Genomic DNA, 24,388 nt, shown 5'->3' on the forward strand with positions numbered 1-24,388 from the left:
GTGAAAAAAAGCAGGTCTCTCCTTCCCCTATTTCAAAGGTATCACATTTTTAGGTCTTTCATAATGAGCTTATAGATATAGTAAGATGATTATTGTTTTTACAGAAATTATTTTTAACAAGGATTTTTCTCAAGAGTTAACAATACTACTTTTGTTGTTTTGACAAGAAACAAGATTTTGTCTGCATTTATAAGTACAATTTATTCCAATTCAACATATATGCATGAAACACAGTGCCTGCTATTTGAGATTATCTCGAATAATCTCAGTTACTAATGCCAAATATCTGTAGGAAAAGAAGAGAAACTGGTAGTAGATCTGGGTATTTAAATTACATCATGTCAAATATATCTATATGGAAAAATCTGATCACCTAAGTTCTTCACTTTTCACCCAAATACTATTTATATAGATACACCTTGCATCTTGCCTTACTTCACACTTTGATTCCCTGACCCAAATTACTCATAGATTAATGTTCCAGAGATCCTGTTAAATCAAATATTAAAAACAAAAACAAACAAAACCTCAACAAAAAATTTCTTAAAATCAGCCGGCTTTGAGCTCAGTCCTAAGCAAATAGCTCTTGAATTTGTATACTTTTTGTTCTAAGATAACATCAGTGTTTTAACCAGGCATGAACAATGACTCAATACAAATGACTAAAAGCCACAAGTTAATTTCTCATGGACTATGATGGACTTGGAGCTTATGCTCTATCTTTGATATGTCAGAGTGTTTCCTCCGACATTTCATTTAATAAATGAGGTGTTTTTTTGGTAGAAAATTTTCTTCTGCTACCTTCAGGAAGAAACTCCATCAGTAACTCTTTAACCAAACATTAGAGGCTATTTCTGGAAAGTTCTTTGAGTTACTTTGTCCACAATTATACCTACATATTTGACATTCAGATTTGACAGTTAACATGAATTAGGCAAAAATCATTTTCTTAAACAGTTTTTCAAATTTCAGTGGTATACAGACATTTTGCAAAAGAAAAAAGTCCTTGTAGATCCCGCATGTTAAATTATTTTTACCATGATGTTAATTAAATGGAAGATGATTTTATACTATAAAATGTAACCACCTCTCATGTTCCCCTGGCACTTCAGTCCAGCTATGCACCTGGCCGCATGGCCACCAACCCCTGCTGCCTGGGGTCCTGGGGCTGGCCCTGCTGAAGGCATGGTGCTGCCGGACCAGAACAACTTGTGGAACGTTTTCCAGAGGGTTGATAAAGACGGGAGCGAGGTGATATGGGATAACAAGCTTCAGCAAGCACTATCTAACAGTACTTGTGCTCCATTTAATCAGTGACTGTCGGGTCAATCATGTCTATGTTTGAGAGAACAAGGCTGCCGTGAACTTAAGTGAGTTCACTGGTGTCTGGAAGTACGTCACAGACTGGCCGAACATCTTTCACACTTATGACAGAGACAACTTTGGGATGATTGATAAGAACAAGCTCAAGCAAGCCCTGTCAGGATATGAGCTCTCTGACCAGTTTCACAACATTCTCATTTGCAAGTTTGACAGACAAGGATGGGGGCAGATCATGTTTGATGACTTCATCCAGTGCCACATCGTCTTGCAGAATGCTAGATCAGTGAAAGTGAAGTTTCTGTGGCCTCCTAAGTGCAACAATCCATGATTTCCGCACTGAGATTGACAGATATATTCAGGCATTACCATTTGGATCAGGTCGGCTGGATTCAGGTGTAATATGAACAGTATCTGTTTATGGTCTTTAGCCTCTTATAACACTGGCCTTTGCAAATAGCAACATGACTTATGGAAGGAAAACTAAAAATGTCAAATCTCCCTTTAAAGAACAGGACAAAAATGCAGCTAGATACTGTTCTTCTTTTACATTTTAATTTTTTTTATGTTTATTTCTGAGCATGAGAAATAAGCAGAGACAGAGCATAAGTGGGGGAGGGGCAGAGAGAGAGGGAGACACAGAATCAGAAGCAGGCTCCAGGCTCTGAGCTGTCAGCACAGAGCCCAATGCGGGGCTCAAACTCACAAACCGTGAGATCATGACCTGAGCCGAAGTCGGATGTTCAACTGACTGAGCCACCCAGGTGCCCCTTTACATTTTATATAATTAACATTTGAGGGCTAAGCTAAGCTTAAGGCTAAGCTTTGAGGGCTAAGCTAACATTTGTGCATAAGCTAATTAAGGTTTTTGCAAGTGTAACAATAGTTATAATCATTATTCATATACAAACATTTGATTTGAAACTGTTCACTTGTCCCATGCAAAAAATTCATCATGTGCATTTCTAGATAGCTCCAGTTCTATAGTAGAAATACTTCTATTAGCCAATAAGAATTTTAAAATAATATGGAACTTGCACAGAGGCTTTTATGTGCCTTACATTTTTAAAACAGGATCTATTGTGTTTGAATATGCAACATAAACAATAAAGCAAATGTGCTTCTTGTTCTGCCCCCCAAAAAAAGCTAAACAAATATAAAAACACAAATAAACTCATGACATCCATAAAATTCAATATTAATTTAACATGTTACATAGTTGCTTTAATTATAGAAAACTACTATTTGTACTGTGATTATGCTTTTTAATATCACTGCACTATAAGCTTCATAAAGACAGACCCATGTCTGGGTTTTTTCACCATTTTGAATTCTTAGAAAACATTTGGGGAGGAAATGAATTAATGATCATTGTTAATATGGGCAACTTTTAACATATTGAGCAGAACAGGGGGTGCTTGGGTGGCTGAGTTGGTTAGCATCCAATTCTTAATATAAGCTTAGATCACGATCTCATAGTTCATGAGATTGAGCCCCATATCATGCTCTGCACTGGACCTGAGTCTGCTTGGGATTCTGTCTCTTGGTCTCTCTCTGACCCCCCTTTTCTCTCTCAATAAATAAACAAACTTAAAAAAATCCACAACAAGCAAAACTACAGGACCATATGGCTTCCTGGGTGAATTCTACCAAACATTTAAAGAAGAAATAATACTATTCTCCTCAAACTATTCCAAAACATAAGAAAAGAAGTAAAATTTCCAAATTCATTCTATGAGGCCTGCATTACCCTGAAATCAAACCAGGCAAAGACCCTACCAAAAAAAAAAAAAGAAAAAGAAAAAAAGAAAACCCCAGAAAACTACAGGCCAATAAAATATTAGCAAACTGGATTCAACAATACATTTAAGGGATTATTTACCACAGTCAATTGGGATTTATTCCAGGGATGCAAGTATGGTTCAATATTTGCAAATCAATCAATGTGATACAACCAGGAATAATTTTAATGAAGATGGGGAAAGACCTATTCTCTGGAAACTCATAAGACATTGATGAAAAAAAATTGAAGATGATACAAACAAATATACCCTGCTCATACTACCCAAAGCAATCTGTAGATTCAATGCAATTCCTATCAAAATACCAATACCATTTTTCACAGAAGTAAAACAAATAAACCTACAGTTTGAACAGAACCACAAAAGACCCTGAAAAGCCAAAACAATCTTCTAAAAATTTTTATATATTTATTGAAGTAATCTCTACATCCAAAATGGGGCTCGAACTCAAGACTCCAGGATCAAGAGTCTCATGCTCTTCCAACCAAGCCAGCTGACACCCAGCCAAAGCAATCTTAAGAGAAAAGAACAAAATAGGTTTCAAGATATACTATAAAGCTGTAGTAATCAAAACAGTATGGTACTAGCGCAAAAATAGATAAGTAGATCAACAGAAACAGGATAGACAGCCCAGAAACAAACCCATGCTTTTATGGTCAGTTAATTTATGACAAAAGAGCCATGAATATGCAATAGAGGAAAGAGTCTCTTCAATAAACGGTGTTGGGAAAACTGGAAAGCTACCTGCAAAAGAATGAAACTGGACCACTTTCTTTACACACAAAATAAAACAAAAAATGGATTAAAGTCCTAAATGTGAAACCTGAAATCATAAAACTCCTAAAGGAAAACATGGGCAGTAATGTCTTAGACATTGGCCTTGGAAACATATTTATGGATATATTTCCTCAGACAAGGAAAACAAAAGCAAAGCTAAACTACCAGGACTATACCAAAATAAAAGTCTTTTGCACAGCAAAGGAAACCACCATAAAACAAAAAGGCAACCTACTGAGTGGGAAAAGATATTTTCAAATGATATATCAGATAAGGAGTTAATATTCAAAATATAAAAAGAACTTATTCAACACCAAAAAAAAAATCCAATTAAAAAATGGGCAGACAACCTGAATGGGCACTTACCCAAAAAGGACATACACAATCAAGTGGGATTTATTCCTCAGATGAAAGGGTGGTTCAATACTCACAAGTCAATCATCATGATACACCACATTAATAAAAGACTAACAACCAGATGATCATTTCAATAGATGCAGAAAAAGCATTTGACAAAGTACAACATCCATTCATGATAACCCTCAATAAAGTAGGTTTATAGGGACATATCCCAACATTTTAAGGCCATATATGAACAAACCACAGCTCATATCATCCTCAAGGGGAAAAAATGAGAGCTTTTCCTCTATGGTCATGAACAAGACAGGGATGTCCATTCTCACCACTGTTATTTAACATAGTACTTAAAGTCCTAACCACAGCAATCAGATGACAAAAAGAAATAAAAGGCATCCAGATCCGCAAGGAAGAAGTCAAACTTTCACTCTTTGCAGATAACATGATACTCTATATAGAAAACCCAAAAGAATCCACCAAAAAACTAGTAGAGCTGATACACAAATTCAGTAAAGTCTCAGGATACACAATCCATGTACAGAAATCTGCTGCATGTCTATACACCAAAATGAAGCAGCAGAAAGAGAAATTAAGGAATCAATCCCATTTACAATTGCACCAAAAACAATAACATACCTAGGAATAAACCTAACCAAAGAGGTGAAAGACCTGTACTCTGAAAACTATAAAATGCTGGTGAAAGAAATTGAAGAAGACACAAAGAAATGGGAAAACACTCGATGTTCATGGATTGGAAGGACAAATACTGTTATAAAATGTCTATACTACCCAAAACAATTGACACATTTAATGAAATCCCTATCAAAATACCAACAACATTTTTCACAGAAGTATAACAAACAATCCTAAAATTTGTATGGAACCACAAAAGACCCCAAATAGCCAAAGCAACCTTGAAGCAAAGCAAAGCGGGATGCATCACAATTCCAGACTTCAAGGTATATTTCAAGGCTGTAGTGGTCAAAACAGTATGGTACTGGCACATATATCAATAGGATGGAATTGAAAGTCCAGAAATGAATCCATAACTAAATTGTCAATTAATCTTTGACAAAGCAGGAAAGAATATCCACTGGGAAAAAGACAGTCTCTTCAACAAATGATGTTGGGAAAACTGGACAGCTGCATGCAAAATAATGAAACTGGACAACTTTCTTATACCATACACAAAAACAAATTCAAAATGGATTAAAGACCTAAATGTGAACCATGAAAATCCTAGAAAAAAACACAGGCAGTAACTTCTTTGATATTGGCTGAAGCAACTTCTTCTAGATATATCTCCTGAGGCAAGGGAAACAAAAATAAAAATAAAAAGCTTCATCAAAATAAAAAGCTTCTGCACAGCAAGGGAAGCAATCAACAAAACTAAAAGACAACCTATGGAATGGGAGAAGATATTTCCAAATGACATATCTTATAAAGGGTTAGTATCCAAAATATATAAAGAACTTATCAAATTCAACACTCAAAAAAAATTATCCAGTTAAGAAATGGGCAAAACACATGAATACATGAATAGACACTTTTCCAAAGAAGGTATCCAGATGGCTAACAGACACATGAGAAGATTTTCATCATCACTTACCATCTGGGAAATACAAATCAATACAACAATGAGATATCACTTCACACCAGTCAGAATGGCTAAAATGAACAATACAAGAAACAATAGGTGCTGGCGAGGATGTGGAGAAAGGGGAACCCGCTTCACTGTTGGTGGGAATGCAAACTGATGCAGCCACTCTGGAAAACAGTATGGAGGTTCCTCAAAATATTAAACATAGAACTACCCTATAATCCAGCAAGTGCACTGCTAGGTATTTACCCAAAGAATACAAAAATACTAATTCAAAGAGACACATGTACCCTAATGTTAATAGCGGTATTATCTACAGTAGCCAAATTATAGAAACAGCCCAAATATCCATCAATGAATGAATAAATAAAGAAGATGTTCTTTTTCTATGGCCAAATAAACTAGACATATGAGAAGACTGGTAATCTAGACCCTAATATCCCTCCTACTGGATGCTAAGAAAGGATAAGGTCATTTTAGTTTGCATTAATAAAACCAGTTAGTGATGGACATTACACTTCATTTTTTTAGCCCTGATATAGCCAGAAGCTTTCTTTCACATACTGCAATCTTTGCCCACCACCCCAACATACAGAAAAGAGTTCTTCTAAAACTTCGGTCATTATGTTTTCTCCTAATGCAGATTCTATTAATGGAAATTAAAACCAACAAGGCAAAAACTAAAAAAAAAATCTAAAGTACTTCCTCATTGAAAACACCTCACATGAACCTTCTGTATCATTTACGGACATATCTAAAGGTAGCCCCTTTCAGCTGCCAATTATTTTCAAGGTAAATAAGATTTCTGATAGCAAGCACTATAGTGGATCTGTTTGCTTCTTCATGTCAGCCTTTTCCATCACTGTGGCCTTGCTAAGGGTGGTGGCCATGTAGCATATGGCCTCTGATGTAATACTCTTGGGCCAATACAATCTTTGTTCTTCTCCAAAAGGTTATGTTGTAAAAACTCAGCATCCCCACACATTGCTAAAACAGGCTACCTAGCTTTGAGAGAAATAATTTTTTTTTAGCATACATTCTGGGCAACTCAGCACTGCACTTTTTCCATAAAAAAAAGAGTGAAGAATATGCAGAAATACAATGTGGCCACATTAACTGCTGCATATTTTATTCAGTAACTCATGTCTCTCCAAGAGAATGTAGATGCAGAGGTTTCCACCTTCAGTTTTGTAATAACATCTTCCCCACTGCCAGAGGATTTCTTTTCCTTTCAACAGATACTGGTTTCCTGCCCAAATTTTTTCACTTAAATTTGTTTGCTAGAAATCTAAATATGTCTTTTTAACTAGAGAATACTAATCACATCTCTATTTCTTCTAAATAGTGTGAAATAGCTATTTCACTGCACTGTCTTGCAATTTTGTTCTCAGAGTTTATTAGGACATTTGCCTCCACCCTAATGCCTCTAGGCCACCTGTTTTGTTTTTTCTTTGTGTGTAATATTTTGTTTTCTCTTCCATCCGTGTCAATGTTATTTGGCACTGCAGGTTGCCCAAATTGTCCTTGACTTTACAAAAGCCCTCTTTTTTGCAACCTCTGTTGTTTTTATTTTACTTTCAATGTATCCCTGGGTTAGAAGTCAGATTACTTGCCTTATTAAAATTCTATATGAAATAGAAGTTCACTGTGACTGCATATCAGAAGGTCTCTTCAGTAGAGATGAGAGCCAGAGTTTGTACTACTGGAAGCCATTTCAATAGGTCATGAGTCTTTTCCCTTCTTTTCAGGTACTTGTTAGTAATAGCTAGAGAGGAAAGATGGCTGACAAGTGAGTCACTATAATAATAGAATTAGTAAGAAAGCAGGATATGGAAAACTAGCAGCCCCAGCACTAGTTATGTGGTAATGTTATAGACCTTCATGAATGTCCAAGTAGATTCCCTTTATATCCTCTCTTGGCAAATGCCAAAAGGTATGAATTGGAAGCCACACTAAAAAGCTCTGTAAGCTAGCTGCAGCCCTCTAAGTCCAATAGAATGGACAGAGATTTCATTCTTGAGTGTTATATTGCCAAGAATGCCTGTTGAATTGCAAATATCTCTGGAGGTGATATCCCATTTAGCTAATCAGCTGTCAATATCTAACTATGAAATCGTTCTCTGATTAGGTACCATACAAAGCCCTGATAGGACACAAGGCTGGTAAATTCTGAGAGAGAGGAGGTGGTGCTTGACAGCCAGTTTGAGGGTTCTGGTGCCTGGAAATGGAAAGATGAAGAGGGAGAAATCCAACAAAGAGAAAGAAAGGGAAAGAAAGCATTGCGCAACTTCACTTCCCTCATGATTTTGCTAAAGAGAGCACCAGATCTATAGATACTTCTTTTATGATCCCATTCTAAAGTTATATGGAAGAAAAGTCATATTCAATCCTTATCAGTCTTATTAAAAACAAAAATTTCTCCCTCCTCGGCATTTTCCTGAGTCTTTATAAGTTTGTGAAACTCATCCAAACGTAACTTCAAACGAAAAATACCTTGAAACATAGATTCCCTAGGGGGGTAGGCTACCTTTTTGAAAGGGCTCTGAGGTAAAGCAGTACTTCATATATTATACATGAAGTATATTTTTATACTTGTTTAAATAAATAGAAAAAAAATTTGCTCAGCAGAGACTGACGAGATACTCACCAAATCTGTTTATTCTTCCTAGGCACATGGCTAAATTACATTTACCAATCCTTTAACATTCTAGACTATATAACTAATTCTTACTCATGGAATGAATAGAAATGAAAAAAATTTAGAATGTAACTTTTTCATATTTGTTTTCTCTTATTTCTATCTGTTGGCTGGATCACGCTAAGGCGACCTAAAGAAGACACAAATTGAAAGTAATATGACCACAGCATGGGGAGAGCAGAGCCCCACTTCTGACCCTCACTGGGTTATGAGTGAGAAATAAAGCTTTGTTGGGTCAAATGCTAACATTTGGGGTTTATTCAGGAGCTAGTATTATTTAATCCTGACTCACAAAGCTGTTTAAGAAAACAGAGAAAACGGGAGTGCATCCAACTTTAGCTCAGGTCATGATCTTGTGATCCATGAGTTTAAGCCCCACATTGGGCTCTGTGCTGACAGCTCAGAACCTGGAGCCTGCTTTGGATTCTGTGTCTCCCTCTCTGTCCTTCTCTCTCTCTCTCTCTCTCTCTCTCTCTCTCTCTCTCTCTGCCTCTCTCTCTCTCTCTCAAAAATAAATGAACATTAAAAGAGAGAGAAAACATACATCATATTTGGGTAAAACATAGGACTCCCCTCATTCGTGGATAGGTGGGCCAAAATCACAATGTGTGATAGGCCAATTTAGTAAGCTCTGATTTCTCAACCTTCAGTATCAATAGTCTCAAACAGGACTCCAAGGGCCGGGGCGCCTGGGTGGCTCAGTTGGTTAAGCGTCTGACTCTTGGTTTCGGCTCAGGTCATGATCTCATGGTTTGTGAGTTCAAGCCCCACATCGGACTCTGTGCTGACAGTGTGGAGCCTGATTGGGATTCTCTCTCTCCCTCTCTCTCTGTCCCTCCCTGATTCTCTCTCTCTCAATAATAAATAAATATAAAAAACAAAATTGAAAAAACAAAAAAAAGGAACTCCAAGGGCCGAACCAGGGAAGAAGCTAGGATTAACACTATACAATGAAAGATCTGTATATTGTGGGTAACACAGGAACAGCATTAGTCATAAGAATCAAGGTTCAAGTGGAGATGCATATAGCTTGAATTGTGGTCATGCCGCTTATTAATTATGTTATCCTGGGCATGTTGTTTAACACCTCTGTGCCTTAATTTCCTCTGTAAAATGGGAAAAAAATAGTAATGATGGTACTAATGGTACTGTTTACCAACCTTGAATGGGAAGGTTAACTGACTGATATATGCTAAATACTTATAATAGGGCATGGCACAGAGAAAATACTATATGAATGTTTGCTACTAGTATTAATTAGCTGAATGGCCCTGAGAACTTATATATTTCTGAATATTAATTTTTGTGTCTTAAAAGGAAAGCTAGTAAAACCACTCTGTAATTGATAAAGGGGGAGGTAATACTATAGTACTTTGGTAGATTATTAATTAATGACCCCCAATGACTTACAATTTTGGTATCCCATTGACTCTGGGTTTGGCCATGTGACTTCCTTTGCTTAATGAGATATCAGCAGATGTGACACAAGCAAAGGCAAAATAAGTATTTGTATATCGTGGCTTGCTCTATATATTCAACACAACCCCAATCAAAATTCCAGAAAATTATTTTGTGGATATCAATAAACTGATTCTAAAATTTATATGGAGAGGTGAAAGACTCAGAATAGCCAAATACAGTATTGAAGGAGAAGAACAAAGTCAGAGGACTGACTCCACCCAATTTCAAGGCTTATTATAAAGCTACAGCAAGCAAGACAGTGTGGTATTAGTGAAAGAATAGACAAACAGATCAGTGGAACATAACACAGAGACCAGAAATAGACCCACATAAATATAGTCAACTGATCTTTGACAAAGGAGCAAAGGCAATGCAATGGAACAGAAATACCTTTTCAAATGATGCTAGAACAACTGAACATCCACATGCAAAAAAAAAAAAAAAGAATCTAGACATAGATCTTATACCTTTAACAAAAATTCAAAGTGGATAATAGACCTAAATGCAAAATGCAAAATTATAAAACTCCCAGAAGATAACATAGGAGAAAACCTAGAAGACCTTGCATACTCTAATAACTTTTTAGAAGCAACCTCAAGGTATGATCCATGAAAGACATAATTGATAAAAACTGGGATTCATTAAAATTAAAAGCTTCTGATCTTATATTATAAGAGATATGATAAGAGAATGGAAAAACAAGCCACAGTCTGGGAGAAAATATTTACAAAACACATCTCTGATAAAGGATTGATATCCAAAATATACAAAGAACTCTAAATGCTCAACAAGAAGACAAACAACCCAGTTTAAAAATGGGGGAAAGATCTGAACAGACACCTCATCAAAGAAGATATGTAGATGATAAATAAGCATATGCAAAGATGTTCAACATCATATGTCATTAGAGAATTGAAAATTACAACAACAATGAAGTACCACTACACACCAAAATTCAAAACACTAACAATACCAACTAAGCTAGGATGTGGAGCGACAGGAACTGTCATTCTTTGGTAGTGGAAATACAAAATGGTACAGCCACTTTGGAAGACAATTTGTCAGTTTCCTACAAAACTAAACATATTCCTACCATGGTATCCTATAGTTGTGCTCCTTGGATTTACCTATGTGAGTTGAAAACTTATATCCACACAAAAACCTGTACATGGATGCTTATAGCAGCTGCATTCATAATTGTCAAAACTTAGAAGCAACCAAGATATCCTTCAATAGGTGAATAAATAAGCAAACTATGGTGAATCCAGACAATGGAATATCATTCAGTGCTGAAAAGAAATGAGCTATTAAGCCATGAAAAGACACTGAAGAAATTAACTGGATATTAATAAATGAAAGAAGCTATCTGAAAAAAATAACTACAGTTGTATGATACCAACTCTATGACATTATGGAAAAGGCTAAACTATAGAGACAGTGAAAGGATAGGTAGTTGCCAAGGGTTAGCAGTGAAACTACTCTGTATGATACTGTAATGGTGGATACATGTCATTATACATTTGTCCACACCCATAGAATGTACAACACCAAGAGAGAACTCTAATGTACACTGTGGACTTTGGGTGATATGTCAGTGTAGGTTTATCAACTATAACAAATTTACCAGTTTGATGTAGGGTTTTGATGGTGAGGGAGGCTCTGCATCTGTGACGGTAGAGAGTATATGGAAATCTCTGTATCTTTGCTGAATTTTGCTGTGAACCTAAAACTGCTCCAAAAAATAGTCTATTAAAAAAATACCATGATAACTTATAAAATATCTGATATTGAGCCTCTAGTATATGGTAAGAACTATAGCAGACAGAAAGGAAGGAAAGGAGTTACAGATGCAAAATTAAATATATGGTTTATATCCTAAATACTCATACTCTAGTTGGAAAGACAGTAAAAATAAACCAAGTAGCTAGCCCAGTTGCACCTCTCCTCCCAACCCCCATGAAGACCTGTCTCTGGTTGTGTGACATTTATTTGCAACATACAACTTAGAATCTTATCCAATCACCTCTAAAACACAGAAAATTACTAAGAGAAATGCAACCAAGATCTTATACAACAGGTTGAGAAGTCAAAAGACTACAGGGGCCAGTTTCACAAGTGAGTAAAGGGAGGCAATATATAATAGAGACTTGCAGACAGGGTTGGGGGTAGGCAGAACCGTGATCAAACTGGAGCATGCTTGCCTGCCTAAAATAATTCACATTCGTAAGAAAGCCAAACAAACTAAAACAAAAGAAAGAAAATTTTAAAATAAAATAGCTCATGTCTCATTGTACAATTAATTGTGGACCTATTTTCCCTAAGTATAGGCTTTAAGTATCTCTCAATACAAGGCATTTTGATAAACAGATCCCTGCTGCTAGAGAATTTAGAAATTCACTTTAGCATATATTGTACATAATATTTACAGTGGGTTTTAGTTATCCACTTCTATGTATCAACCAGAATAACAATTAAAATAATGCTAATAATAGAAAACCTAAGAATTAAATAAATAATAAAAAAAAAAGCTCATATGCCTGCTCAACAAAAGTGCCAGATGTGATCTCTGTCCTCAACAGCATTCCTTAAAGACTAGGCCACCAATCAATTAAGCAGCACCTACTGACTGAACATTTACTTGCTTGGGAAAGAACTATAGAATCAATAAAACACATAAGAACCAAAACATTAAATGACTTGGGTTGAAAAATGAGTCGTTTCACAGGCAAGAAGAGTCTAAGGACACATGATGATTAAACTTAATGAGGTATCCTGGGTGAGATCTTGGAACAGAAAAAAGACACTGAGTAAAAACTAAAGGAATCAAGTATGGACTTCAGTTAACAACAATGTATCAACAAGATATAACAAATATACTTATATCACATCAATATAAGGTATTATTTATAGGTAAAACTGGGTGCCAAATATGTGGGAATTCTGTGTACTATGTTGGCAATTTTTTAGCAAATCTAAAACTGCTCTAAAAAAATAAAGTGTTTTTTTTTTTAAGTGAATTAATCACTGATATAGGGATAAATCCAGGCCTCTTGATTCCAGGCTTCCTTGCTTTTCCCACAGGCCAGCATTTGTAATCTGTTTATGTCATGGAAGCCTTTGGTAGTCTGAGAAACATAAAAGATAATGAATTACAAAGGAAACAAATGCTATTGAAATGCAGTAATCAAATAGTAAAAAACCCACAAATTTGTTATGTTACGGATATGTGTGTTGTCATTAATATATCAAATACAAGATCTAATGATAGGTCTCTGACCTACTATAATTTTGAAATGTGAGGAATATAAATGGTAGTTCAAAATACCTGCACTTACTAAAATTATGATATGAAGATATTTTTTATTTATATTGGTGCAGAGTCGTAAATACTAATACTACTATGGTTTGTTGCCTACATTCATAATTTAAGGAAAAGTTAAATTTCAGTTAGATGTGAAAAACTGCTATAAATTTTTCCCATCCTTGTTCGTAGGCCACACATACCTCCACTGTCACCTACATTCTATCCACAGTCGAACAGTTAAGAATCTGTGGACTACGAAAGTACTTGCATTTGCAGCCTCTCTAAAAATAATAACAACTGAGGTTCTATAGTCAGACTACAGTCAGTAGTCTTCCCAGTCTTGGATTTATGTCTCTTTGGATACTGAAACAAATTTTTAGAAAAATGCTGTATTGCAATGACTCTCTCCTTTGCCCTACACATCCTCACCTTTGTTCATCTTATTCTTCTCCTTGGTGTGATGTCCTTAATACCCTTATGAAAAAATTGGAGGTGAATCTGAATGTTCATCACTTTTTTTTGTTATTCACAATATGAATCTAGAACTTTCTCTAGTTTGTTTATATTTTCTTCCTGTCCTGTCTTGGTAATGAGTTCCACATGCTTAACTAAGTGCTTTATATAGGAATACTCTCTTTAACTTGTCCATATTCTCTCCACACAACATTTTCTCTGAGAAATGGTGAAAAACAGCCCACATTCAAATCAAGTTTCTAAAGATTTACCTGTATAAATACTATTCATCTGTGGTTGGTTTACATCTTATCAGTCATGGATATTTAAATATTCCTCTGAGATGTGGCTTTCTAAATTTCTCTGTTGCCCCATCCCCCTCTCACCAAGTTACTAGGAATGGAAATCCCGTGGTATCCAAGCTATGCCATCCAAAAAGTGCATAGTATCTTGCCCAGAAATGGCTGGTGACTAGGAGCTTGGCAGTGCTGAGTAAAATTTTGTAGGTAAACACTTCAAAGTATTCCCCTGATGGCTTTCTTCATCTTTACACAAACTTACCTGTTGATGGTATCTGTCAGTGCCTCCTTCCCAGTAGAGCAGTGTTGGCCCCACAAATCAGAATTTCTGTTTGCTGAGAATGGAGCCTGGAAATAACTCAACCACAAGTAATCTGAAAACATTTACCTGCCTAAACCAATCTTTCTTTCAACATGCCAGCTCAGGTGTTGCCAAGCTTGGAGACATCTCAAACAATGTGCTTTGTTTCTGAAAAACATAATTAATCTACAATGATTGAAGTCTGACAAGATATCCTCAAGCTATCCTTTATTTTGTTTTCTTAAGAGCCACTTTACATAAGCAATTTAATATTATAAAGTCTGAAAAAGACTTAAGTGAATTTAAGGGAACTGGTTGACTCAATTTTATTTGATTTTGACCAGATACTTCCAACTAATTACTAGTTCTTACCAATACTGTCATGTTAAAATATAAATAATGTGGATTTATAAGAGCAGAGGCTATTTGATTTTATTTTTCTACTCAAGCAAAAATATGCCTGGGCTTGCTGAGCACTTAGAAAAACTTGCTGTTTAGCTATCTTTGTCCTGAAACATGAAAATAATACATATCCCTGAATGGATTTTTTTTTTTTTTTTTTACTTTTCTGTGATCCATTTCTGGGTCCTTAGTAAAAGAATGCCACCTTACTAAAATTAAGTTCTCCTTAGTTCTCCTTGACGAGCTTTATGCCATTGACAAAAGCATTCCTCTATGTTTGCCTCCTCCTCCATGATTTCAGTCAGACTAAAGACGGTCCTTCCAGATTTCCTGCACCTCTTGGGGTCCTGGGGTCTCTGGCCAGAAATCAGGCTGCGGTAGCTGTGAATGTTTGATACTGATTATTTTCCTCTCATTTCCAAGAAGGAAAAAAAAAAAACTATTAACAATAAACCTTTTCATTCAAACTGTGTTTTATGGCTTACACTTATCTTAAAGTTGTGAGTCTTTGTCTTTTTGACCTAAACAATAAAATTCTGTTGGAACTTCCATAGAGGTGCCCACTTTTAAATGTGCCAGGTTAAGGACATTAAACATATCACCTCTCTAGTATTACTTTCATTTCATTAAAAATAGATATTTTAATGCCAAAAAAAGATAATGACATCAATTAAGAATAAAGAACAGTTGTTTTAGTAAGTTTATGAAAAGTTTATTATCTATCCTTTTTTGGTTTGTTTTGGTTTTGTTTGTTTTTTAGTTTCACCACTGTCTAGTCCAGATTTCAGGAATTATTGCTTTGGAGTATAATTTGGGTAAGATAAAATATCAGGAAATAGTGTGGGAGCCTATGACAGTCATAAAAACATGCCCCTTCACATCTGTTACTTCAGGAGTATGACAGGAAAGATCAAGCTGTGGCCCTTGGGACCCACACGCAGGTTCACTTCCCACTGGCCACTCCCTGGCCACGACTCATGTTAGTAGGCATGATATGGCAGGCCCATCTGTCAAGATGCAGGACTCCTCTGATGAGTGACTGGCTGATGGACTCCCCATAGGCTGGCAGAAATTTTCCTAGAACTGCGCTGTACTTTGAGATACTTCCCACACATCCCTCCTTCCTTCCTCTCTCCTTCACAGGGAGGAACCATACCTACATCGCTGTCTTCTTCCCTTGTAGATATTAACACATCTCTTACAGGTTGAATCTTATCTAGATGACTGTTTCGTAGACGATCCAAACAAACACAAAGCCCTTTCCCATCCACTACTTCATTCACCTGTGCCTCACACCACCACTGGGAGAATTGAAGGATGGCTATAATAAACAAGAGACAAGCATAAGTCAACATCCATGTGAAAGCTAGAACTGGACGCTAGTCATTTTGATTCTCCAAGATTGGCTTTCTCTAAGTTTCCATTATTTTTTTTTCTCTTAAGAGAAGAAAGGAGAGGAGAGCAGAGGGGAGAGAGAGAGAGAGAAAGAGGAAGAGAGAGAAAGGGAAGAAGGGAGGGAGGAAAGGAGGAAGAAAGAAAAAAGGTCTCTTGATAAGCAGAGGTCCTGTCTTATGTGTCTTTGTCCAGAACCCATATTCAATAAGTGTTTGTTGAGCTCAAGATGTCTCCCCTGTTAGAGGTAAAGCCATTCAGAAGGCATTTGCACTTACAGATTAGGCAGCCCAGTGCAATCTTGCACTTGCAGATTATGACTTTTAAACCCTTCTTTGACTTTGGTAATGGGAGCAGGTTTCATTCTGTCTTAGATTTTCAGGGACAATAAAGTAGTAATGTTCAATTAACAATCAGGAAGGAAGATAATGAATAATCAGATTACAGCTCGCTCCCTCACCCATCTTCTGTTTACTCTCTGCCTTTCTCTCCATATTTCATACATTTCATTTATCATAAGCCAAAGTCCCAGTGCTAGGATTTCATTACCCAAGAGTCTAAGATCCTTCTTCTGTATTTTGGTGGAACTCATCCAAGTGTCTCTTTTCAGTGGAGAATTAGATGTAGAGTTGATCCCTTCAATATCTAAGGGAATCCAGTAAAATCAAACCCCACATTCTTTGGGTAGTTTCATAGGAATCCCCAAATGCACTCCTTCCTCCTTGTATTTTTTAAAATTAATTTATCTACCTATTTATACTGTTGCTAAGATACCCATTTCTAATCTTTCCCACCTGGGTTCTGAAGCAAGCAGAGTGATTCAGGTATAATTTCACTTTCTCTTCATTTGGTTTTTTGGTTACTATGATGAACCATTTTCATCACATTTTTTGAAAAATTAATTTTCTTTTTGATTCAGAAAGCTTCTGGATTCCATTAAAATCACTCAGTCTGTGAATCACAGAGTCAGAATTTTAGAGCTAAAGTGGCTAAAGAATTATCCAGTCCAACTCTTTTGTGTTACATATTAATTCATTTAGGCTCTTGAGAAATACGTATTCAACATCTTGTACATGGCAGGCACTGGGCTGGTTACTGAGGTTACATTCTTTTGGGAAAATGAAATACATAAACAAGTACTAAACAGTGTAATTCAAGTGCAAAAGAAACCCAGAAGAAGGGAGGTTGTTGGGAGAGCCAACATAGAAAAGAACACCTAGAAAGATTCAAGTATTTGCTGCTGTGTGTCTGTTCTTCCTATTTCGTGTCAGGCTATGCTGCAAATGTTTTATTTCTAAGAACTCCTTCATGCTTCGCACAACCCTATGAGATAGAAACTATTGTGATCTCCATTTTAGAGTTGAAAAAAAAAAGTCCTGGAGAGGTTCAGTCACATGCCTGAGTAACACATCAGTAAATGGCAGAACAAGGAGGGCATCATCCAGTTCCCATCCTCTTAACCACTGTGCATCCTGCCACTCTGACTTCACCAGATTTCCCAGGTTAAACACTAAGAAGCTAGGGGTGAATCGAGTTGTTCTTATTACCAGACTAGCATTAAATTCTAGCTCCTAAGACCCCAGAGTGTCTATTTTTCTTAGTGGTCTGTCAGAGACTGATGACTCTCAAGTAACTTCTTAAAAAAAGGTAAGACATTCCCTAGAATAGCAACTCTGGGGTCCTTGTTTAGAAGTGCCCAAGCTTTGGATAGGGGAATATGACAAATATAAGACTGAACTTCCATTAAACAAAAAAGCACTGTGAGCAAAAGCGTGGTGTGTTTGGGTGAATAGTGAGCTTCTACCACATGCAAGGTATAATAATAATCAGGTTTTCAAAATACTCAGCCAGACTTCACTAGCCTTTCTAAGATAGAAATGCACAGACAGATAAAAGACTGTGTTCATGTTTTATTTTAATCTTTGCCTCCCCATTTGTGGTCTTAGAGGCCTTAGTATTGAAAGCAAATGATATTTCTACCTCCTCCTTCCCAAGACAGGAATTTACATTTTAATTTTGGAACACTTAGGGAAAAATCAAATGAAATGCTTTATTTACTTTTTTGAGACCTTTTTTTTTTTTCTTCTTTCCAGGAAAAAAACCTATTGCTTTACTGAGTTGTAGACCAAATACCATAAGTCCCAAGGCAGAACTGGTTATGGGAATTATAGAAAATGTGTGTGTGCTTCACCCAGGAGGAAGGAGCCCAGTTTCAAGGGGTTCCAGCATGGAATAGATTTGTATCAGAGCATAGGAGTTAGTTTACCTTGAACTGAACTTCAAATCAGAGAGTTTATACATAAACAGGAAATACACTTTAGTAAATATGTGCTGAGAGTTCTACTCTATTAAGGAAAGTTATTTATGTGCATTTTTGTCATGTTATTAGAAGTTTTGAAGCCCTCTAAACTATGAAAATGACAACATAGCTACCAGTGTATAATTCTTTGAGTTTGTTTACCCAGCCTACCCTCTGCTCACCTAAGTAGGGTGGCTATAAAACTTATCATCCATCGTAGACACTTAGAAAGCAGAAGTATTAATTACATTGGGACACTGTATAGACCAAGACTGAACTAGCTGACTAGCACGAATGATCAGCCTAATCATGAACAAAATTCCCTTTTCAAGCAAAGAAACTGTAACAGCATGTTGTCTTATAGGCAGAACATGATGGTAAGTATGAAGCCATATTAATGGTCAGTAAGAGAGTTTCCCACTTGGGACTACATTGAACACAGAAATTTAGAGCTGGAGAGGCCAGTGTAATCAACTAGTTCAACTAAATGAAGAAGAAAAAGGAATTGGAAAGACACGTAGGTTTAGTTTACAAAGTAGGAAAGGAATCTAGGCCTCCCAACTCAGCTATATCAATCTGTCTCTTGGATAGTTTCTGAGGCTCAGCTGTCAACTGAGTGACTAAGGTCCCAATGGAACGACCCATAAGGGTCAGTCACTTCCCCTCCTAGCATCAGTGTCCTCCCCACCCTCCCATGAAACACCCTCTATGTTTTCTACCAGCTCCAACAATCACATGTATAGCTCTTCTTGCTGTAGAACTAGTAGACAATAACACTAGTGGATAATAGCACCAATCATTTGAGCAGCACCCTTGGAAGTGAACAGGCTTGTTCTCATTAATTAGCACATTAATTAATCATTTATGTGGAAAAGCATTCACCACTCATTATCACCTAGCAATAAACTGAGGTCTAAGAATAATGACATTTAGGAAGAAAGGTCAGTTCTGATGGGAGAGAAAAGGTCTTTAGGGAATCTGATACTGTAAATAAGAGCAGGTGATAGAAGACATTCAACACTGTGCCTGGGATAGTGGTGGTGAGCCATGTGAAGGTTCTGCATATTGAAGAAGAGATAGCTGAAGTGACTAAGAATGACATGAGAAGAGAAGAAGGTTCAGAAGACAAGTTTTGCATGGTGTATACCCTGGCAAAGGGATATATTAGGGCTTCTTCAAAGTTAATTAAAAGCATGAGCTCATACATTGAGCAGGTGTGGGATGCCCAGAGCATCCAAGAGTGTTTTCTCTGCCTTTGATTATGGGCAGAAACTTAGAAATCAAAGACCAGGAATTAATTATCCTCTTGAAGGTAGGTTCCACTGAATGTCTCTCTCTAACTCTGTAGTATTTCCCCGCAAGTCAAGGTGAGTTGGCAGGAAGAGAGAGATGAATTAATCCAAATACAGAATTAATTTTTTTCTTATCACTCATGAGTAGCACATTCTGTTTTATACAATGAGGCCAGGAGAGTTGGAATGGATGCCTCTTGCAAATCTAAGAGAAAAAAATAATGAAATTCTGGCATTGTTTGGAATGAAGAAACAATTCTTTCTGGGGGATCAGTTCCTCTGTGGCAATATCCTTGCTGCATGAAACCAATGTTTAGATGAAGATGGAAAAATTGAATCATTCAGAACTTAATCACAGTATAGTCTTATTACCTATTGTATATTTGGGATTTTATAAATGACGAATATTTCAGTTTTCACCAAGATGTTGAATGCCATGGAAGATTGATGGCTCTGCAGTGAGATCAAAAAATATTTCTCAAGTTTTTTTACTTTAGATCTTCCAGAGAACCAATTAAGAAGTTCCCTTTTAGGGGCACCTGGGTGGCTCAGTCGGTTATGCGTCCGACTTCGGCTCAGGTCATGATCTCACTGTTTGTAGGTTCAAGCCCCACATCAGGCTCTGTGCTGACAGCCTGTCTAAACTAAGACATACATTTTGGGTACATACATTTGGGAACAAGAAGCATTAGTACAGTGCTTTTCACACTCTGATATTTTCTATTTATTAATGCTGTTCTTGTCTATAAAACTGATCTCTTAACCTGGTGTGTAATGACCCACTGTTTGAAACATGGTATTCTAGGAGGCTATGAATCAGATTCCTGAGATAGGGTTTGTGTTTTGATGCTGATTTTCCATGGACATTCTGCATATACTTCCTTGCACATGTTATCTCTGCTGCAAAGTAGGAAAACTAGAGTAGTATATAAACAATGCCAAAACTAAAGCCTAGTAAACTCAGTAAAAGAAGCCAAATCAATTTATTTAAAAATAGAGAATTAGTTTCTGCCTGACTGGACTTTTCAAATCTGTCAAAATGGCCAATGCTATAAAATTTCTCTCCTACATATCTCTCTGGAGTTAATGAAATGAGAAGCACTCCAAATCATTTTTTTAAAGATCAAGAAATGAAGTTGAATTAATTTTAAATTTGTGATTATTATTGATACTGTTTTTAAAGTATAAGTTTCAATCACTGGAAAAAGTCACCATTTCTTTGACTTTTCAACAGTAATTTACATTCAATCCATTTGATGACCCTGTTTCATGCTTGAGTTTAGGTTGTCTGTATTAAGGTCATTAGTAAAGAACAAGGAGTCTGGTTATACACATGTCACTTTTAGTATCTTTCTAAGAAATTGGATTAAATTATAATATCCATTATTTGAGTTTTCAGTATAAGATACATCACACATTCAGGAATGGCTCACCCAATGAAATATATCTGTTAGCCACTGTTTATGAGCTAAGCATAAACACTCACATTTTTACTTAGCACTTACTAATTGACAGACACTAGAATAGGCACTCAGAGCTGAATGTAGGCCATTCTAGGCCTTCATCCAGCTGCATAGAAAGCCTAACTAATGTCCCTTTCTGTGATAGGTCTGTCTTAAATGACTACCTGTTCTGAACTCTAATTTTGACAGCAATATTTAGCCAGTATACACCTGGTCTAAGCATCTATAGCAGTACCTAGGTTTGTTGAGGTTTATTCAACTTGGAGCCCTGGTAAGTCACTAATTGGAAATTAAAATGTATAGTTTCTATAATTTATTGTATTTAATTATACACTTAGCCATAATGAACAAGGTGGTTAAAATTTACAACTGATTTACATTACTTAACTATAATTTTTTGTAAGGAATTGGCTTCTTACCTTTCTCTTTGAGATACCAAAATGTTGTTGAGGGCAAGAGTTATGCCTTACACTTGTTTGTAAGCTCAGAACCTTGGGATGTTTAGCACAAAGCAAGTGGGCATACTTACTGATGGTAGCTAAGGAGATTTATTTCTTGGAATATACTTTGAAAATATCTGCTGACAGGCTTCTTCCTATTAAGGGTGACCTTGCAGCCCTTTCCCCTCACTGGGCTCTTCTACCTCTTGTAGTTTTGTTCTAGATGCTACCCCTTAACTATCATATTTTGCTGATGTAATGATGTCCCAACTGTACAAACTGAAAGTGGATCCCCATTTAGAAAACATGGGTGTCAAAACATGTCCTGTGTTAGTTATTCATTTCACACCTACCATTGTACATGGTATCCATTCTAAGATGGAAGGTTGTCCCTTCTCCCAGAAGTATAGAGGCTCAGGACTCTGTCTCTACCCTGGGGAGCGCTATACTAGGAAGCAATGTTGGATGATGGTTCTGAGCACCACATGCCATAGGGTAGAGCTGAGGGAGAGTGGAGTGGGGAGTGATAGCAATCAAGGAGGCAACCTCTTGTCAATAAGTCTCAAGTCAGGAAGACTTCACAGTGTGAACTTACTAAAAGCTTTCTAGAGGGAATAGAGGAGTGAGGTGGGGCTTAAAAGTGCACAAAGATTGAAGACCTGGAAAGCAGGTAGGACATTATTTCCACTATATAATAGCAAAGTAGGAAAGGCCAAAACTGTGTAATTTAACAGAGAGAACACAGAAATACTCCCCTGAATTTTTTTCATGGCTTCATTGAGATAAAATTGACATATAAACTTCCCATATTGAAAGTGTGCAATTTGAGGGGCACCACCTGGGTGACTCAGTCAATTAAACATCTGACTTCTGCACAGGTCATAATCTCATTATTCATGAGTTTGAGCTGTATCGGGCTCTGTGCTGACAACTCAGAACCTGGAGCCTGCTCCAGATTCTGTGTCTCCCTCTCTCTCTCTCTCTCTCTCTCTCTCTCTCTCTCTCTCTCTCTCTCTCTCTCTCTCTCTCTCTCAAACAAATAAACATTAAAATTTTTTTGAAAGAAAGAAAGTGTACAGTGTGATGTTTTTACCTATATATACTTGAGACCATTGTCATCATGAAGATAATGAACCTATCCATCACGCCCAAAAGTTTCCTTGTTCCTTTTGGAATCATTCCTTTCCACTTCTCCCCACAACCCCAGGGAAATACTGATATACATTCTGTCATGACGGTCCACTTTAAATTAATTTTTCTATATGGTATGAGGTAAGGATGGAGGTTAGTATGTTGTTTGGTTGGTTTTTGCACATGTTTATCTAACACCATTTATTGAAAAGATTAGTCTTTTCCTATGAATTGCCTCAACAATTTTGCTCAATATTAATTGATCATGCATGTGTGGGTTTATTTCTGAATTCTCTATTCTGTTCCACTGATCTGTCTTTAGGCCAGTAACATTGTCTGGAGTAACTAGCATTGTCATAAAATCGGGTAATGGAAAGTCCTCCAACTGTATTCTTTTCAAAGTTGTATGGTTATACTAAGTACTTTGTATATAAATTTTGAGATCAGATTCTCAATTTCTACAAATAAGACTACTGGGGATATAACTGAGATTGTTTTTAATGCGTATGTCAGTTGGGGATAAATAAACATTATAATAGTATCAAGTTTCTCAGTCCATGAGCACAATATATTTCTTCCCCACTCAGAAATGTGTTTTAGTTTTCAGTGTGCCGCTCTTGCACATTTTTTGCCAAATTTATCCTTTAATATTTTTGTATGTTATGACATAAGAAATGGCATTTTTATTACAATATGTGATTGCATGTGGCTAGTATATGGGAATAAAATTGATTTTTGGATATTGACCTTGTATCAAGCAATCATGCTAAACATACTTAATAGTTTAAAATCAATTTATATAGATTCCATAGGATTTTCTACATAGATAATCATGTCATTTGCAAATTAAGTATTTCTTCCTGTCCAATTTGAATGACTTTTATTTATTTTTCTTGCCTTATTGAATGGCTAGAAACTCCAATTCAGTGTTGAATAGAAGTGGTAAGGTGGACTTTGTCTTTCACCATTAGGTATGATATTAGCTGTAAATTGTTCATAGATGGTCTTCATCAGGTCAAGGAAGTTTCCTTTTATTGCAGTAGGAATGCTGAGAATTTTTATCAGGAATAGATATGGGATGTTATCTAATGCTTTTTCTGCAACTATTGAGATCATATGGTCTTTTAATGTGGTGAATTATAGAGATTGATTTTCAAATATTAAATAAACTTTGCATTACAAGGATAAGCTCCACTTGGTTGTGAGATATTATCTTTTTACTATATTGTTGGATTTTACTTGCTAATTTCGTTAAAGAATTTTTTTTTCGTTAAAGAATTTTCGTATCTATGGTCTGTAGTTTTCTTTTCTTATAATGTCTTTCATCTTGCCATACGGGTAATGATAGCTTCACAGAATGAGCTGAGAAGTGTCCCTCCTTCTTTAATTTCCTGGAAGAGAATTGCTATCATATATTTATTAGATGTTTGGTAGAATTTTCCAGTAAAGCCATCTGGGCTTGGAGTTTCCTTGTGGGAAAGTTTTTAATTATAAATTAAATTTATTTAATAGACAGGGCTATTGAAGTTATGTATTTCTTCCTGACTGAATCTTAGTAGTTCGTGTCTTTAAAAGAACGTTTCTCGAGCGCCATCTC

General features: G+C 36.4%; 1 pseudogene; it reads left to right on the forward strand.

Moving 5' to 3' along the window:
* Nucleotides 1-1,119: 1,119 nt before the first annotated feature.
* Nucleotides 1,120-1,761, forward strand: LOC115523471 (annotated as a pseudogene).
* Nucleotides 1,762-24,388: the final 22,627 nt, after the last annotated feature.

This window comes from Lynx canadensis, chromosome A1 (genome assembly GCF_007474595.2).
Source record: "Lynx canadensis isolate LIC74 chromosome A1, mLynCan4.pri.v2, whole genome shotgun sequence".
Lineage (NCBI taxonomy): Eukaryota > Metazoa > Chordata > Mammalia > Carnivora > Felidae > Lynx > Lynx canadensis.